The 19,056-nt window shown below is 38.4% G+C and overlaps 1 protein-coding gene across 2 annotated transcripts in view; it reads left to right on the top strand.

Annotated features, from left to right (window-relative positions):
* adgrl1a (adhesion G protein-coupled receptor L1a) overlaps positions 1 to 19,056 on the top strand; it is a 137,177-nt gene that overhangs the window by 67,162 nt on the left and 50,959 nt on the right. The gene's annotated exons all lie outside the window — the stretch shown is intronic.

Raw genomic sequence — 19,056 nt, 5'->3', positions numbered from 1 at the left:
AGCATTTTCACTTGAATTCTAGAGACAGACAATTAAAATCCAGGTGAAATCCAGAGGGACCAGCACCACCTTCTGATTTGGCTGACAACAAACTAATAGAAGCAGGAGAGTCAATGGCAGAGGAAGGCAGAATGTCCACCTGACCGTGGGCAGGAGAGAAGGATGCTGAGCTTGTTCCTGAAATTAACCTGCTGAAGAATGTATTCAGTTCAGTTCTCTTGTGATCTCTTCGATAAATTTGTATCGTTATAAGCACTGTGTTTGTCACACTGTTACTGGAGAATGTATGCATAAATATACAGTGATTTGCAAAATGATTCACACTCCCTGAGTATCCTTTTTTTTCACTATTTATTAACCCCTAGAACCCTACGGACCCACCGGTGGGTCTAGCTGCTACATGACCTCGTAATTTTAACAAACCCCCAGTATTGATGTAAAAAACACATTTGGCACAGTTTGGTGACATTTTTGGATAAATGTGCCAAAATGGCCTCTCCGCCTAAGAAATTTCTCACTAATACCATTCTAAAATAAATATGATTCATCTGATTGAGTCCAAATTTGGTATATTTTTACACAACATTTAGATTTAAAAGTCTGTACTACTTTTTTGTGCTATAAATAATATTTTGGTATTGTTTTGCAATGTTTATTTCAAAGAAAATTTTGGCGAGGTTCAAAAAATATAAAATATTTTGTATTTTGTCCCTAATATTTCAGGCAGGGTCAAAGCTACAATGGTGCTGACACCAGAAAACCATTCTATGACATCTTACCTTTACAGAGGAACCAAAGGTTTCTTCTTAAATCTAATAGCTGTGAGGCTATAAGTGATTTACATTTGTGTGTTTTTGTCAGGCAGAAATTTATTTATACCCCCTGAGGGTGTAATAGGTTAAGCTACAACCACAGATATTCTTCAGTGCAATTTATTGGGAACTTCTGCTGGACGAACACAGCAGTATGTGCTACATACTTTACAGTGGTGTGAAAAAGTGTTGCCCCCTATCCTGGTGTCTTTTTTAGTTGCATTTATGTCACACTTTCGTTCATCAGATCATTCCAGTTTATTATTAAAGTAGAAAAAAACTAAATATACATTATCATGGATTGGAGTAACAACCCTGATGCTCTTCACAGAAAGACTCAAAGCAGACTCTACTTGCTGAGGTTTTGGAGTGAAGGGGACCTCTCTAAAAATCCTCTTTGACTCCATTGTGGCATCAGCCATTTTTTATGGTGGGATATGCTGAAGCAACATTTTATCTGCAGATACAGTAAGAGGAAGTGGTTTGATAAGCTCATTATAGGAATGCAAGCTCTGTCCAGTGATGCAACCCTGCACATACACTCTGCATGTGGTGAGAGATAGAAGGACCATAAGATAAATGACACTGCTTGACAATGTCTCCCACTCTATGCATGAAGGCACTACAGAGGTGGAGAGCTGATGTAATGACTGATGCTAGAACCTAGATGCACAAAGGTGTCCTTCTACAGATCCTTCCCTCCAACAGTTGCTAGGCTCAAAAATCTTCCATGCTGTCAATAGGCACAAAGTTTTGTTTTGTTTTTTGTTTTTTCAAAGAGGCTACTTGTTGCACAGGTACTTTATGAGATCAAGAACTATTATAGGAACTGTTTCCGGTTACGGTATCTTAAACGTGTTGATGAGCATGGATCTCAATTATTATTGATGTTAATAAAGTTTTTAGCTGCTTTGGGGGTTTTGTTTTTTTGAACAATAAAAATATTGATCCATAGATCAATAGTATAAAATATTACATATGTTTCTTTCGCTTATTTGGTATATATAGAGGAGCATCAGCCCTTATTTTTAAGGACACTGTCCAAGCTGACCAACATACGACTGCAATGGTAGGACACATTTGTACATCACAACTAGGTTTTACATCAAATCTGATTTTTCTTTTTAAAAATTAAAAGTTTTTTGTTCACATGAGCAGCATTTACAGAAGTATCTCTTTAGTAATACGGGTGTAGTAATAACAATGTTTACGCTTGCTAAATTTGCTATTTGCTGCAGATTGCAAGCAGCTGTTTGCCTAATGTATTTAAGCATAGTACATATAGGGGAAGTTTATATATGTGAGCAACATACAGATGAGGTCTTCCCATATGGCTGGACATACTGGAGTCACTTAGCACTGGACAACCTTAAGGATACACTACCAGTCAGTGATCACCCTTTGAAAAGCTCCAGGTGCAAAAAAAGACAGTAGTTTGAACCAAGCACCAAGACTGACTGCCAGGAACAATAAAAAAACAGCCATTTTGCTACTCTGTGCCAGAAGGTTAGTAGGATCCTTTCATATTCTGTACATCAATTGGCATCATCCTTTAGGAATGCCAAGGCTGCAGTTGTTTACAGTTATCCATGAGTTTGCAGATCTTTTTATGCCCATGCGTGTTAGTCACTCCACTTTGTTCCCTTTATGAATCATCCAACCTGACCTTTTAGGAATTAAACTGCTGTTTCTGTATCATTTCATTCTATTAGGCACTTTCATATAAAGTACCCAATAGATAATTACATGCGTTTTCACATTTACACGTACATGTGACAAAAGGAGAGTAAAATTAACAGTTTATATGTGATTATGCTTTTTATATCATTTTAAATAAGTTGATTTAGTCTTTAAGTGAATCATTTATTTACATTGCTAGCATTTAAACCATAAACCATTTCTGTGGTAACAATCTTTGATGTTTTTTGTGCATCAGTGCGTTTTATATATCAGGATCTGAGCACTTAATCCAAGTTACCATTCTCTGTCTTGTAGGATGTAAAACAAAATAATATACATGGACATTCATGTCTTTATAGGTTTTTATGTTTTCCATAATCTCCCGTTTTATATGATAGACCTAGTAGTTGATATGTTGAAAGCTTTGGATATTGATTTATAACCTAACCCTGTTAAAACCTATCCACATCTTTACCCTTGACTTGTCTGCTGTGTTTCTTCGTCTTAACTAATGAACCTATAAAAACCTGCGAGACAGTCAGAGTATTTTTACAGAAATTGAATTACATAAGCTTGATTCTATTAACTAATGTGGGGACTTCTGGCTTTTGGTTCCAATGTTTGTTTGTTTTTCTGGTTTTACATAAAGGAAGGTTACAAATAGATGAATAAACATTATTTTCATTTTTCTAATTCATAAACAAAAACAATCTATTTTGTTTTCAATAATTTTCCTATAATTTCACAATATGCATTCATTTTCATTGATATATCACAAAAACGTTAATATACAGCATTGTGTTTGTATTATGTTAAAGGCTTCAGCCTATGTGCATTGGGTTATAATGCTTTTTGTGGGCTGTAGATTCATGCTTACCGGCAGCAAGCTTTGTTGGCATTCAAGGAGATAGAGTAAAGGAAGAATAGAAGGAAACAGGGAGGGTTAAGGAAAGATTAAAGGGAGGAAGCTGGTAAAACAGTAAGTACAGGATTAGAATACAATGGAAAGGCAAGATGGGAAAAGAGGGACTAAAGAGTGAATGGAAAGAGATATTAAGACATCGGGTAAATGAAGTGGTGGACTGAAGATGATTAGGTAGGCTAAGTAAGAGACTTTGCAGGTGGGATAAATTGGATGAGGGATCGAGGGATGGTGTTCAGGTAAAGAAGACAAAACATGAAGTGCATTGTACTATAGTTTAATCAAAAGGCATACAAGTCTTAGAGGTATTCAGAGGTATAATAGGTTTAAAAGCACAGGAGCTACTAAAACAGCACAGTCTGAGTGACTACACAAACCAAAAAAATTATTGGCGTATGTCGCTGCCTTATAAAAGTACACACAGACACACATGCTGCCCACACACTAAAAACTCTCTTAGTATATAAGGAGGTTAATTAAGTGTTTAATACAGCAGCTGGGCCAGGCTTTGACACTCATCTTTCCTAACAAGTCTCTGGATGCTGCTTGCAACTTTTCCAAATGTGCACACAAATGTTTTTAACAGCTTTGCCGCTCTTTCCCTTCGACTCTCCATTTTTTCTAATCAATTTAATTTCTTCCTTCTCTTACAGTTTTCATACCTTTCCTTTGTCTTTTTTTCTGTCACTTCTTTATTTCTTTGCCAGCCCCTCTGGCCGGTTCCCTGCTGCTTTACTCTATCACAGTGTTTACATAAATCTATATGAATCTGGGTCTGACTCACTATCCCCTGGCTCGCCCTATGAAATACATGCTGGAAACAGATAATGGAGAAAAAGTTGAGCAGAGCCTACCACATCTCTCTGCTCTCTAGGGAAACGGAGGATACTTTCCACCGGGTGAATCTCCTACTTTTCAGTCAGGCTTATTTTTATTTTGGGCTTTGCTGTTTCGCCCCATTGAGGCGATTTTATTGCATAATTAGATGGTAGGACTAGCAATAATTTGGTTTGACAGTATGAGCACGTCTAGTCTCGACTTCCCACTCAAGTCTGTGTGTGTGTGTTGTTCTGAGTCTCAGTGACTTTTTTTTTTTTTAACTGCCCATCTTAATCTCTTTGCTTTCGCTTGCTAGTTCCCCCCAGAGCAAAGTTTGTCAACACACCCTGAGAGTTCTGGAGGTTGAGGATGGATGGGAGTTGGTGCTTGTGTTTATTTGCCTCTAAGATATGTATGTGTTTGCGCAGAGATGTGTGCTAGCAGTGGGGCATATTCAGTTCTCTTATGAATGATGTAATTTTATGGACTGTGCTGTAATTCAGTTCAGTTAGAGGGCTGTAGATAAAAGAAATAGTGTTAGGTAAATTTGAACAATAAAAACTTTCGCCCTCTATCTTTTAAGCCAGTACCCTTGTGCCTTCACGAAAAACATATAAAAATAAAGATCAGCTGGTTTCTAGTTTGATTGTTACTATCATTGTCTCTTGTTAATTTTTCTCATATGTTTTACTCAGTGCTTTCAGACAGTCTCAGCTCAAGAGCATGGATATGTGCCACTTTGGCCTGACCTTGCAGCAAAGCTGGTGACTCCCTATACAGCCAGTCATCATCTCCTCTACTGCTTTGCCTTCGGCAGATTCAGCAAAGGAGTCAGAGATGAGATAGGATTCAAGCTTTGGAGGCCACCATTCCAACCATACGCAGAGATGCAAACACATCCCTACACACACATACCCAGTGTCCCAGAAGCTCATACAGCCCCTAGTCTCAGAGTCGTCATGTTAGGACTTTAGGTTTGTCTCAGAGTGTCACTTTGTCACAACTTCTCACCTTGAGGGCTGCCTGAATGTGACAGTTCTGGCCACGCCGCCGCAGCTCTTCCACAGTGACAGGGCATGCTCCAGCGAGTCATTATACTAGATCTGAGTGCTAAGTGACTCACTAAGATGCATCGCTAAACTGATAAAGTGTTGTAGAATTGGTCTGGATAAATCTCATTGAGAGAAGGGCTCCCATCATAGAGACCTCTTGGTTTTGTTCAGTGACTGTAAAATTTACTGTACTCTTCTGCCCACCTTAATAAGAAACCTAATAATAGTAGGAGAAATGCCTCTTTAGCTGGTCCTTATTATTTTGGCATCAAAATGTTTGTCATCAATGATGAGTATATCAAATCATCATCAATTAAGAATCCCATTTAAATACATTGCAAAAACAAAACAAACTTATTTTATGGACTGTCCATTGACATTTAGTGAAATTTGGAGGAAAGAGGCAGCAACAACCTCAGAAGATACAGTATCTTTCAAGTTTTCCCGTTTGCCACAGAGTGACCAGTATTAAAGCTTAATCTACTTTTGTGTCTGCAAAAATGCAAATTCAATACTTTTTAGACCATTATTATAACAAAAACACACTGTGGTACTTTCAACGTGATGCCATCCTTCGACATACATGTTGTAAATAAAAAAGCATATTTTAGAAGAAAATATATATATACTGTATATATACCGGTATATATATTATATATATTTTACTAAATATAATGTGTATTTTTGCTGCAAACATATTCTTTGCTACGAGAATATATTATATTATATCAGTTCACATTTTTCTTCCAATTCAAAATCATTTTAAAACAGATTTCCTTTGGTTGATTTCCTGCAGTTTCATTACACTGGCTCTCCTTATCTCAGAAAATAGATTTTCAAAATACTTATGTTTAACTATACATCAAAATACATTACAGATTTGATGTCTGTGTATCAACCAACCAGACATCTGAGGTCATTTGGCTTACATACCGTATACTCTTTACCCAGAACTAAACATCTCAAAACAGTTTTTATTTCTCATGGAACTAACTCACAGAAAACTATTAAAGCACCACCAAAACCCTAAATGTATTTGTTAAATGTGGCTTATGACTTTGCTATCTAAGCATAATTAAATGAAGTCCAACTATCCTTTAATGTCTTTATCATTGATCTTATTTTTTATCATCTTATGTTAATTATTCAATTTCATTCTGTTTAATGTACTTCTACTTTTCTCTTTTTTTATCAAATACATCACTTTGATTTGTTTTTCTACTTACATGTGTTGTATGAAAATACTTGTTCATTTACATAGATTTGCATTTTTCATTCGCAGAATAGTTTGTTTTTTTTAAAACCGGCGATCCAACTGGCCTCTTGACCTGGATTTAACCTAGTAGAAATAAATTCAACAGTTTTTAAGACCAGACATTTTCATGGAATAAGGAACTGAGTAAAAGTTGCTAAATTTCTCAATAATATCGTAATTGCACAACAACATAATCTAAATGCGTCTGGCTAAAACAGAAGTAGAAAGATATTGATAACCTCAATAAAGATGATACTATTTAGTTCCACTATTTTGACTTTTTTGACATAGACTGTATGTAAGTTTTATAGCACTGCATACACCAGGGCTGGTTCTAAGCACCTTAAATGAGGGGGCAGAAAGAATTATGAAAGGATGCATCTTCATCAGTACACATTATGCTTTTTGAATATTCCTTGGAGTATTGACTTTTGTTTCCTTAATGGGATTGAGGTAATTGCTAAAAGCAGAAATAAAAAACTAAATTAGATTTAGAACAGTAATAATCGAAGGATGGATTTTAATTAAAGATTGCAGTTTATGGAACAATCTTAACAGTGAGATAAAAAAGCGTATTTCTTTTTCTGCATTTAAAAGAAATTTGAATGATGATGTCAATGATGAATTGGTATTTGTGTTGAAAAAGATGATGCTTTGTTTTGTAATTGTTTTACTTCTGGGTAGGAAATACAGGTGCTGGTCATAAAATTAGAATATCATGAAAAAGTAGATTGATTTCAGTAATTCCATTTAAAAAGTGAAACTTGTATATTATATTCATACATTACATACAAACTCATATATTTCAGATGTTTATTTTGTTTAATTTTGATGATTACAAATGACAACAAATGAAAATCTCAAATTCATCATATCAGAAAATTAGAATATTACTGAAGTCCAATAAAAACAAAGGATTTATAGAAATGTTGGCCAACTGAAAAGTATGAACATGAAAAGTATGAGCATGTACAGCACTCAGTATTTAGTTGGGCCTCCTTTGGCCTGTATTACTGCAGCAATGCGGCGTGGCATGGAGTCGATCAGTCTGTGGCACTGCTCAGGTGTTATGATAGCCCAGGTTGCTCTAATAGTGGCTTTTAGCTCTTCTGAATTGTTGGGTCTGGTGTATTGCATCTTCTTCTTCACAATACCCCATAGATTTTCTATGGGGTTAAGGTCAGGAGAGTTTGCTGGCCAATTAAGAACAGGGATACCATGGTCCTTCAACCAGGTACTGGTAGCTTTGGCACTGTGTGCAGGTGCCAAGTCCTGTTGGAAAATGAAATCTGCATCTCCAAAAAGTTGGTCAGCTGCAGGAAGCATGAAGTGCTCTAAAACTTCCTGGTATGTGGCTGCGTTGACCCTGGACCTCAGAAAACACAATGGACCAACAATAGCAGATGACATGGCACCCCAAACCATCACTGACTGTGGAAACTTTACACTGGACTTCAAGCAACGTGGATGAAGTGCCTCTCTTCTTTTCCTCCAGACTCTGGGACCTTGATTTCCAAAGGAAATGCAAAATTTACTTTCATCAGAGAACATGACTTTGGACCACTCACCAGCAGTCCAGTCCTGTTTCTCTTTAGCCCAGGCAAGACGCTTCTGACGCTGTCTGTGGTTCAAGAGTGGCTTGACACAAGGAATGCGACAGCAGAAACCCATGTCTTTCATACGTCTGTGTGTGGTGGTTCTTGAAGCACTCACTCCAGCTGCAGTCCACTCTTTGTGAATCTCCCCCACATTTTTGAATGGGTTTTGTTTCACAATCCTCTCCAGGGTGCGGTTATCTCTCTTGCTTGTACACTTTTTTCGACCACATCTTTTCCTTCCCTTCGCCTCTCTATTAATGTGCTTGGACACTGAGCTCTGTGAACAGCCAGCCTCTTTAGCGATGACCTTTTGTGTCTTGCCCTCCTTGTGCAAGGTGTCGATGGTCGTCTTTTGGACAACTGTCAAGTCAGCAGTCTTCCCCATGATTGTGTAGCCTATAGAACTAGACTGAAAGACCATTTAAAGGCTTTTGCAGGTGGTTTGAGTTAATTAGCTGATTAGAGTGTGGCACCAGGGGCCATCAATTTTGAACCTTTTCACAATATTCTAATTTTCTGATATGATGAATTTGAGATTTTCATTTGTTGTCATTTGTAATCATCAAAATTAAACAAAATAAACATCTGAAATATATGAGTTTGTATGTAATGTATGAATATAATATACAAGTTTCACTTTTTAAATGGAATTACTGAAATCAATCTACTTTTTCATGATATTCTAATTTTATGACCAGCACCTGTATGTCTGTAATGGTCTTCTGAGCTAAATACTGCAGCTATGTTAGGGTCTCTGGAGTTTTGCTCTTTTTCTGGTGTGAGTGAGTTTTCTGTTATAGAGAGGATCTTTGCTGGTGGCTGGGCCATCCCATATGTTGCTGCACACCTGAGAACATTTCTCAATCAAGATGACTAGTGTGTATATAAGGAGGCGAAGGATCATCTCTCTTCACTGAATGATTACCCGTGATGGTATTCCCATCAAAGCCCTGGACTAAGAATATCTTTATTGCTGAAATGTGTCCTTGTAAATCTCTTTTAATATGAATAGGTCTTACCTGTGTGCAGCAGTTCTCAGTCGTCATCACCCGCCTACCTGCTCTCCAGCATAATGTCTCTTGCAAGTACTAATGCTCTTGAATCTCGCTCACATTCGCCTGAACTATTGGGGTACAGTCTGCAATAGTCCCACTGAATAACACCCTTACAGATCCATGCTAACTGCCCTTCATCTCTCAAGTAAGCAAATCAATCAGTCATCAGTTGTCATCAACTAACTCCTTCCTGATCAACTGCACTTTTCCCTTAGACCAACCAGAAAGTTCAGCTGATTTCCTGCACGTCTCAGTTTCCAGATTCTGGTTGGTTTTGTAAATAAAACATTAAAATTCACTGGTTCGCTTTCTGATTCTGCATGTGCAAAAAAACTAAAACCAATATGACGGAATCATCTGGCCAGTCTGGCCCAGCAGAATCTCCTTTTATTCCGTGCACTGAATGTGAAAGACTTCATCACCACAATCAGATAATCCGCTCTTTGGCTGCACAGCAAAGATATTCAGATCAGAAGAAGTAGCATCCATCCATCCATATTCCCCTGCTTAGTCCTTGTCAGGGTCGCGATGGGGCCATTGCCAATCTACTTCAGTCTGTGGATGAGAGGTGGGGTACACCATAGGACAGGTCACCAGTCTGTCGCAGGGCAACACAGAGACACATTCACACACACTCACACCTAAGGAGGATGTAGAGAAGCCAATTAACCTATCATGTTTTTGGGCTGTGAGAGGAAGCCAGAGAACCCACAAATGCCTCTACGGACTGCACAACCGCCATTCCTGAACTAATTCCTCCCACAACTTCTCATTTTCCTTTTGCCAATTTCTCCTGGACTTATGCGGGTGAAATGGGAAGGTGTCACGGGTTCCTTTTACAGTGTTCACTAGTTTTCAGTCATTCCCCCAGATCCTTATGGTTTGATAAAGAAATAATCTAAATCCCCTTTTTGGGATACAGAGCGGGCAAGTAAAGACAGATCCAGAGAAGATTCAAGCCATTCTCAATTGGCCTACTCCTTAAACTCCCAAGAAGCAGATTTTTTTTTTTAGGATTCACCAACTTCTACTGCAGATTCATTAAAAACTACAAACAATTTGCTCAACCCCTCATTATCCTTACCTTGTCCAAAAGACATTTTATTGGTCATCTGAAGCTGAAAATGTTTTTTGGAGATTAAGAAAAGGTTTGCCAATACCCTGATTCTGATTCAACCAGATCCAGACAAACTGTTTCTACTTGAAGTAAACTTAGGGGTGGGTGCAGTCCTTTCTCAAATTTCCTCTGATGATAATGAAGTTCATCCATGTCCCTTCTTTTCCCGCCGTTCAAGCAGAACAAAACTATGTGCTTGCTCTCCAGACAAAAGGTTTGGCTATCAACTCATGACATTAACATGAAGATTTCTGATCGCAAACTCATCAGATTCATTGGTCCATTTGAAATCCAGGCAGTGGATCGCTCTGCAGTTCACCTGAAGCTGCCGAATCATTTAGTCGTCTAGTCATTCTTATGAAATAATATAAATAAAAACAAACAAAAAATGTCTTGAACAGGATCATTTAAAGGGGTCATAGAATGATTATATAGGGTATTTGGTGCTGATCCTAAGGGTCTCTGAATAGGGTGTGTAACATTGATTGGGCGGAAAATGGCATATTTGCTGTTTTATGAGCCCTAATGCAAGCCTGGTTAAGAGGCCTAGAATGAAATGAAAGGCTTTCTTCCTTTTATGGTATGATCATGAATATTTAGATGAGCTGTGCGCTGATTGGTTGGTTTACAACGAGGGAAGACTCATCATAGCAACAAGCACTCACTCACTGAAACATGAAATTGTCCAAGATTTTGAAAGCTGTCTTCGGTAAAATGCTTAGAGCAAATGAACAGCTGAGCATCTAATGATACACAAAAATAATCCTCGATTCATGTTCTTGGGCTGTGAACCAGTGGGCTGGTCTGTATATCAATTTTGGGGCATGACAAAAGTACAGTCCAGAACCAAATAAGGATTTGCCTCCTTTATGGTGGAAGTTTAGAATTGTGAGATTTGCAGAGAAAGGAGGTGTCAATGGGGTTTGAACTTCACATCCATTTCACCCACTGAACTATCGTTATTCATCTATGACAATGTAAACTCGGGTCTACATTCTATGACCACTTTAACAAATAGATGCTATGTTTGCATCTATTTTTAACCATTTGTAAAGTGTCTCACTGTAAGAATCACTGTAATGTATTTCAGTGAACTTTTCTGCTTTTTCAAATTCTTGACACTCATTAGAGAAATCACTTGCTGGTCAGGCTCATTTGCATACTGCTCTCTAATAGGTGGAGAAGTGGGGGAGGGGTTTGGTCTACATTGATTGCAGACAGACATGAGAAGCTCATGGCCTGCACCTCACGGTGCGCAGCAGAACCTCAGAAAGATGATCAGTTATATTTAGAATAGGACTTTGCTTAGTTATCTTCCTTCCCTTTCTCTTAAAAAAAAAGCAAGTTATTGCATAATGTTTACTGCACAGTGTTAAGTTATTCACTGCTTTAAAATATTTGTTGTGGTAAACATTTTGCATTTTTATATTCTGGCTCAGCATTAAATGTACATGTTTGTGGAAACATAGTGTCCCTGCTGAATTCAGGGTAGCAATAGGTCGGATTGAAACTGTCTTTCTATGTATGCTTAGATATAACATTATCATATTGCAGAAAATCATAAATTATTTAGACTCATTGGTTATAACATTAATACTATTGTTATTTTTAATGTTTTATCTTTTTTATTTTGAACATGAAGCTTGCAAAACTACAGCTAGAAGCTCTTGTACTGTAGATTTTGTTGGATTATGAAGGGTCTAATTGTTGCTGGATTTCTTAAATGGCTTGTTCTTTAAAGCAGACCCAAAATTTACATCTTGGGGACATCAGCTAAAACAGGATTATCTTGATGAAAGTGATGGAGGACAATTTTTAATCTTCTATCACCTAAGTAGCCGTTTATTTAATCTCTAAACCTCTCTAAACATTTGACCCTATATCATGCATAGTTAGATTTACTACCAACATCTATTATAGCAATGCACCTAATTTATTTAGCAACAATGCAACAGACTAGTTCTTAACTTAAAGATATAGTGGAGGATGTTCTTTTTCCGGGTGGACCATCAAAATAAGTGGTCCTCCTAATTGTCAATCATTCTAGTGATATGTTTACGTAAGGCCGTCCTATGTGCTCGTCCCCCTTTTTCACTCGCCCGTGGTGAGTCTGACATTGTGTTAAAATTGCAAATCTTTTCTTGAAAAGTAAGTTTGCATGAGCTATGAGAACATCAACTTTTAAACTGAGCGTTCACTGGGAGAAATGGGCTTGTGCATGCTCACGCACTCGTTTAATAGGCGTTCCCTCTCAGGAGTGGGTACAAATTGTGCATGTGAATTTTTTTCTTTTAGTAGACAGGGCGGGTCTTTTTAAACATTTGTGAAGATCCTCCACTACACCTTTATAAACTAAGGAAACATCCCCCCACAATACTTTGTAGAGTTTTGACCTCGGCTAGAAACTTTAGGCCGTGACACTGCTCTGAGGAACGCCCTCTCTTTCCAGATCCATACTGATGTATACTGAGATGAAAATGACATCCAAGGAAGGAAAAGACAAAAAATAAAAGAATAAATGAGCTTTGGACAGTCTAGTTAGGAAAAGAATATAGCTAGGATATGTATGACATGGAAGTTTTTGTTTAAGAACTAAACTTACAAAATAAAATAACCTAAAAACTAAATATTCATTTTGAAAATGTTATGCAGATGTATTTGTTAGTGAATAAATATGAAAAAATAAAGGTGCTGTGGAAAATAATAGGTTCAAATTTAAATTCCACAAAATAAAATGTATCCACTTTAAAAAACACAACAACAAAAAGGGCATGCAGATAAATTATAAAGGTTGAAAAAACTATTACATTTATGTATGATATTTTGATCAGTAATGTATGCATATGTTTTATTTTTTTTATTTTTGCTCCAGTACATTTAACCTTTTGTTCAACTATTCATTGGGTGTTGAATTAGTTTGTGAATGTGTGAATTTATTGTTAAAGCTACAGTGTGTAATTTTCAGCGACATCTAGCGGTCAGACTACAGACCGCAGCAACATGAACATCTCCCCCCCACCGCTTCTCCCCCCCAACAGTACGGCGAGCGTTACGGGACAAAATTTCTTCTACGACGTCCACATCACCTACCCTCTCAAGTGATGAGGTTTGTTTACATAGATAATTTTACAGATAGTATTTCATTAGTCTGTGTAGGGTATAGATTTCATGTAGACTTAAGATAATAAATATACCCGTTATTTTTTCTACATCGTTGTGACGTCTTGGTGAGCTGCTTTGCATGGTGATATAAACAGACGAAGTAATTGTAGTCATTAGTTTAACAGCGAGATTGTGTTCGCTGGAAGAATATATATCCCCCGTTTACAGAGTCCAAGTCATTTTGGTGGCACGGGGGTTACAATGCGAGGGAGAGGGAGAGGACGAGGGCGAAGGCAGGGAGGCCGTGCAGCTAGGGCCAGGCGAGAGAGGGGAGCCAGCGGGGTGAGAGCAGAGGAGGAAAGGCTTGAAGATCTCCAAAGGAGCCGGAGAGAAGTAACCGAGGTATATATCCAGAAAATTATTTTACAGAAAATTACTGAATCATTACCTGTGAAACGTCAGGGACGTTGCTGAATAAGTATACTGGAGAGTAACAGCATCATCACGCAGCATGTTATTGTTTTAGACAGGTCTGAGCATCCTGTACTCCAAAAACTGCAGTGATATTAGACAATTGTGTGTGTAGGATTAATTACCTGTCCAAGAGAAAACTGGCAACTTGAGCGTCACTTTGAAAACCTTTTTCCTCCATCAGTGACTTCCATCGTGTAAATGCCGTGCCAATGTTGATCCGTGTTTTTTGCCGTTTCTTGTCACGCTTGCGTTTATTCTCGTCGTGTTTCCGCTTCTTAGATGACGGGGGTTCGGTGTCCGCCGCTTTTCGTTGTGATACAGAGTCGGCATGATCCTCCATTCGTCTGATGTTTGGCCACACAGTGCCAAACAGTTTGCAAAGTCACTCACGCCTGCCGCCTTGTTCACCTTTCTTGTTACTGAGGCGCAGTATACCTGCTTCTTCTTCTTCTTTGGTTTCAGGCAGACTAAACGCTTCTCAGGCATAATACTGCCATCTACTGTTCAGTACCGTCTCAGTTAATCTCTCTCAACTTGCCGTAGTTATTTTTGAGCGTCATGGGAGATCTCGCAATCGCTAGTTTGTTGCCTCTGCGCTTGCCGTAGCGCAAAGATGTCAGCCTCCATGGCTGCGAGACCCGCTCCTATGTAATTATAAATAACGAATTCTAAGGCAACGCAAATATTATGGTTAAAAGGCTGAGCTCATAGGAGATGATAAATAACATAGTTATGTATAATATATTAAATTTCTGACTTTATATGCCTGTAATTATTACACACTGTAGCTTTAAATATTGCAGGATTGGCTTTTCCAACTGTGCCTCAGAATTAATATTTGTGTAAATGGGAAAGTGTTGGCCCTCTTCTTTACCATCTGACCAGCAGTGCCCAGTAGCTGTGGGGTGAGAGGAACATTGTGCTACTCTGAGCTCTGCGCTTATTGCCAACACTAAGGTCAATACACCATTTTCCCAGAGATGTGATGAACAGAACTATCTTCAAATCACAGGAGCTGCATCAGGGAAAATTGTTTTTATTTTGATACTTGAATGTTTAAAAACTTACAAAACGTGGAACATTTCAGAGGTCCTTAAAACTTCCCACTGACATTCTAACAAAGCCAAAAGCTAATGCAGCCATTCCTTCTCTAGTTGCACAAAACCTATGAAAGCATTTTCGTTTGTGTCTCTATGTCCAGGAGCATGATATTAACATGTGGGTAATAATGGTGTGGAAAGAATGAGTGAGTAACGACTAGTCTTGCTTGTGCAAAATTATGTTCTTGTCTAATGGTCTAAGCATCTATCAACCCTCAGGCTTTAATTACTCTGTGAGGATAATGAGTCAAATCCAATCAGTTCCCTCTCTTGCTCTTAATTTGTATGGAGCTTCTATTTTGAAGCCAACCACTTGAAGCTCTCACACCAGCTACCCTGGAGTAACACCAGGCTTCTGTTAGTGTTGTGTGTTTGTGCATGTGACCTTTGCCTCCTGCACACCAACATAGAAATGCAAATTACATTTTAATTGCTGGATTCAATATTCTCACATTAATCTATGTGTGAAATGGTAAATGTCTCTTGCAAATCCTGTGAGTCGGACAGATGAGTCACACTATGACTTCATGAAACTACATTAACTTCTGCTAAGAAAGAGTCTTTGTCATTCAACTATTGAGTCAGACATACAAAGCTAAATGGTCAGGTGTGTCTTGTGTGTAGGTGTGTAGAGTATGGGTGTGTGTGTTTAAAGAGATTCCAAAACCTTAATGGATTCCTGCGGAGTGAAGGACAATCGTTGCCCATGGCCAGTCCAAGCTTATCCTCTGCTCATCTCAGCTCAGAGGCAGCCGAATCTCCAGCTAGGCCTTGGGCCATCTGGCTGCCACTCACCACACACACACAGACACACACACACACACACACACACACCCCCAGACACACCCCCACTGGGAGTTGCATGTGCGTGCGGTTGCTGACAAATAAAAACACTGAATTCCAGATTTCATGCTTGCTTTAGGGAAACACGGTTTTAAAAAAATCCATCGTTAGTCCTACAAGTTGTCAGGAATTGTTTGAATAAATGTAAAGTACACACATGTGAAACACAACATAATACGCAGAAAGCAGGGATTTTCTGATGCCAATAACAGAAAAGTTCTACTGTAGAGGCTGATGACATCACTCTAATGCAAGAATTCAATCATGGATTTGCTCAGACATAGCCAAACATGAATACAGAAAAGATATATATATATATAGATATATATATTCCTGTCAATAATAAAATAGTAGTCATTGAAGTTTCATATTCTTAAAGCCATTTTCTGTATAAGAAAAACTAACACCTATAACACAGCAGTGTATTTTTATGAGGCAACACTAGGAGCAGATGCATACTTAATCGGCAAGATTCTGCCAAGCGCTGTACAATCTGCTCTTATTCCTTTATTTATTTCTGAGTTGGCCCCTTGATAGAGTAGTTACCTAATTAGAGTAGATATGGGTGAGTTACTAGGACCTAGGCTGTGATTCACAGTTTATTATTTATTATTAAATTCAAATAAATCATACAGAATAGCCTTATAGTTGAGCAAAACACAATGGTTAATGAAAGGGTGAATAATGTCTAAAGCAGTGATGATGTTTGTTGAAAATACACATTTATGACATTAACTATCAGCTGTTTTCCTTATCTGGATATTTTATCTTGCAAGAGCAACAAGGATACAAACAGTGATTAATATCACTAACCTTTTCTTTTAGTTCTATTTCTCTTTGTCTGCATGCTGTGGGTCAAGAGTGCCAAAAATACTACAAATGACAATGAATGATGATGCAGTGCATGTCTGCTTGGGGCAAGTAACTGGTGTTCATAGAGTTGGATAAAGTTATGTCAATATACTTAAGAACTGCCAGTTTAATTGTTGGGTAATTATTTTTGAATAGGTATATTGCAAGCTATGAGTCTTTTTTGTTGTTGTTGAAAACTCCTGTATTGCTTCTCTATGCTTAGTAAAAGAAAGTATTGCTAGAAATTTCATAATTAACATCTTAAGTTGGTCTACCATCTGTCTGAACTGTAGTTTGCTTACAGCAGTAAGTTCAGCTTAAACATCTTATTTAAATATTTGCATTCATAGTTTGAAAAGTGGTGCAACTATTGCTTCAACCCTCTCATTCTCTTTATCCAATTGCAATTTACTAATGATTGATTCAGTATGAACTTGTCATACTGTCCAAGAGGTAAACCAAAGGTATGAAAGATTCTAAAAAGTGTGTAATTAGTTTTAGCAAAGGTAAAGAATGATTTTCTGTGTTGCATTGGTGTGCATTTTAACTGGACTCAAAATGAAAACTGCTGGTGGCCCTCTTCATTTCTTCCCTCCTCTTGGCGTATTATATGGTTCTAATTGCTGGCCAGCTGTACACTGTTGTGTATTTACACTGCAGGGTAGTTAAGAGAACAAGGCCACACACTGGCACTACGCATTGTAATCCCACTGTGATACCACAACTCGGTATGCGTGTATACATAGAAGTGTGTGTGTTTGACTGAAACATGCACACCAGTGTGACGGCGTATGTGCTAATTTGCTTGTGTGGGGTTTTTTTGCCTTTCAGTGTGGATGTGTTTGTCTGGCCTCGCCTGCTGTTTGCATCTCCGTGTGCTTTAATTAGTATGCGATTTTTGCATCAAGGCTTTTGTGATTTGGCACTGGCACTCCATGCTGGCGAGGAATAAAAGATCTGAAGTCTTTCTGTGCTAGTCATTCAGCCCTAATGGCTTTAGTTACACAACTGAACTGAAGTCCCTATTGCATAAACAAGTGGCATTTAGAAATATGAGTGAGTCCAATGTGAGTGAGTCATATTGCACAGTTTCATGACTGAAATGACTGACGGTGACATTAACCCAGATGGACACTCGTCCTGAATGGACAGCATATGAAACTTTAGCAGTGTAAGCTCAGTTTCAGGATGGGAAAGCGCTCTGTGTATTTTAGCACTAACTGTAAAGGAAAGAGAAGCTGACTCAGTGCCCTTGTCCGCTGGACCTGTCTTGTGTGTGTTTGTCTTGGGTGGGGGGGTATGGTGTGCAATGAACGACTCAGTTTACTGAGAACTTCCTGCTTATTAAGGTAGAGCTAGTGCTCCTCTGTCTAAATTTGACAATACAGTATGCTCACAGTATGCTCTGCATGTCCAAATCTTTCCTACTGAGATTGGAAAGAAGATTTCAGTGAAAGATGGCTGGTCTTTCAGTGAACAGCAGTGTGGGAAGAATCTTCAATTCGTGCCTAGAGGATCAGGTATTTCAGGTCCATTGAGAGCAGCTTTAATTTCCCAATTATCCATTCCTCTATTTGCCTACACCAGCACTGAAAATGTTGCCACTCCCAGCCAAATGTTCATTTCTATTTTGTTTTTTTTGCAGTGAGCCTGATTATTTGAACAGTTAAATGCACATAGTTATACAGAGATAGAGAGACAACAAGTGACTCTCTCAGCGCCTCTCTGCAGCCCTCTTTCATGCCTCTCATTCTGGCTCACCGATTAACCCTGAGTACCTCACTGTCCCATCTGACCCTTTCTCACTCAGAGCTGCTGCAGTACACTAAAATTCCTCTCAGAGGGCTGATTACTAGCAGTAGGCAAGCAAATGGTGAACAAAGCTAAGGTGAGGGTTTGCAAAGATTTACATTTTCATTTTAGGGTTTATCCTTTCTTCTTCTACTATCACTTCCTCTTGAACTTAGAATGAATCCAAATTGTCAGCGCTGTTGCTTTATTTTGGTAAAATAAGCAAATAAAACCGGAAAGGACAAAGTCTTCCTCAGTGGTGTGGGAATGAGCATGATAAGCTGTTGCCTGGTTGTGTGTAGGAGTTTGTTAACATTTGAAACTCTCTCAGTTTGTTTCACAAGTGGTGCCATATCTCACTGGAGAAGCTGGTTTGGCTGCAAACCCCTCTAGGCCAATATGTGAGCTGTGATGTTCCAATGTGAAAATGGAACCGCCAGGCTGTGCATCAACAGTACGAGTGTGCATAAGTTGCCACTCGTTGAATGCATGAGAGTAATGGATAATTTATGTTCGACATCACTTGTTTAACCAGCTCTAGTCAGACACTATGTATGATAATAACAATGAGGTTGAATAATAAA

The sequence above is a fragment of the Cyprinodon tularosa genome, unplaced genomic scaffold (genome assembly GCF_016077235.1).
Source record: "Cyprinodon tularosa strain WSP-4 unplaced genomic scaffold, ASM1607723v1 ctg246, whole genome shotgun sequence".
Lineage (NCBI taxonomy): Eukaryota > Metazoa > Chordata > Actinopteri > Cyprinodontiformes > Cyprinodontidae > Cyprinodon > Cyprinodon tularosa.
This window is presented reverse-complemented; position numbering and strand designations above follow the sequence as displayed.